Raw genomic sequence first — 948 nt, forward strand, 5'->3', positions numbered from 1 at the left:
ATTTTGAAATTGGGTAGCAAGATGCCTCCAGTTTTGTTTGTTTTGCTCTAGATTGTCTTGTCTATTCATGGTCTTTTTGTAATTCTACATGAATTTTAGGATTGATTTTTCTATTTCTGTGAAAAAATGACATTGAGACTTCCATAGGAGTTATTTCAATTCATTGATCACTTTGTGTAGAATGTTCACACTACTTATTCTTTCAATTCATGAACAGAATATCTTTTCATTATTTTTGCCTTCTCCAGTATCTATTGTTGGTGTACAGATCTATTACTTTCTAGATTAAATTTATTTGAAGTGTGGAATGCTTCAAGAATTCATGTGGTATCCTTTGACGGGGGCCATACTGATTTACTCTGTATTGTTCCAATTTTGGTTTATGTGCTACCAAAGTGACATATTCATACTGTCAGTTATTATTGATTTTTAGGAGTTCTTCATGTATTCTGGATACAAATTCTTTATTATATATACAATTTGTAAATGTGTTTTCACTGTTCTACAGTTGTTTTTTTATTTTTACAAAGCTGTGCCCTAAATTGTAAAAAGTTTAACTTTGATAAACTCTTATTTATATATATTTCAATAAAATCTTATTTATATATTTTTATTCATATTTTTAATATAATATAAGGAAACATTATTCTTGGATTATAAAGAATTTACTCCAAAGTTGCCTTTAAAAATGTTGCAGTTTTCTGATTAAGTCTATGATATATTTGAAGTTAATTACATATTTTGGGGATTAGGTAAACAATTTCATCCCTTTGGAGGTGGCTTTCCAATACTATTTGTTGAAAAAACTATTCTCTCCTCATTGAATTTGCTTGGCACTCTAATATTTTTACTATTGTTTGGTGACTTCCCTGGAATAAGTTTGTAAAAACTGTATTTTTTGTTATGTGTAAGTGCTGAGTCTGTTTAGTAAGACAGTAAGGAATGGAC

General features: G+C 28.6%; 1 non-coding gene across 1 annotated transcript; it reads right to left on the bottom strand.

The window, feature by feature from the left end:
- Positions 1-296: 296 nt before the first annotated feature.
- Positions 297-402, bottom strand: LOC147829640 (U6 spliceosomal RNA). The gene has a single exon (XR_015448818.1). It is a non-coding gene; the product is annotated as a U6 spliceosomal RNA (small nuclear RNA).
- Positions 403-948: the final 546 nt, after the last annotated feature.

This window comes from Heterocephalus glaber, unplaced genomic scaffold (assembly GCF_053883595.1).
Source record: "Heterocephalus glaber isolate CG9 unplaced genomic scaffold, H.glaber_assembly_v1.0 deba00000546, whole genome shotgun sequence".
NCBI classification, from domain to species: domain Eukaryota; kingdom Metazoa; phylum Chordata; class Mammalia; order Rodentia; family Bathyergidae; genus Heterocephalus; species Heterocephalus glaber.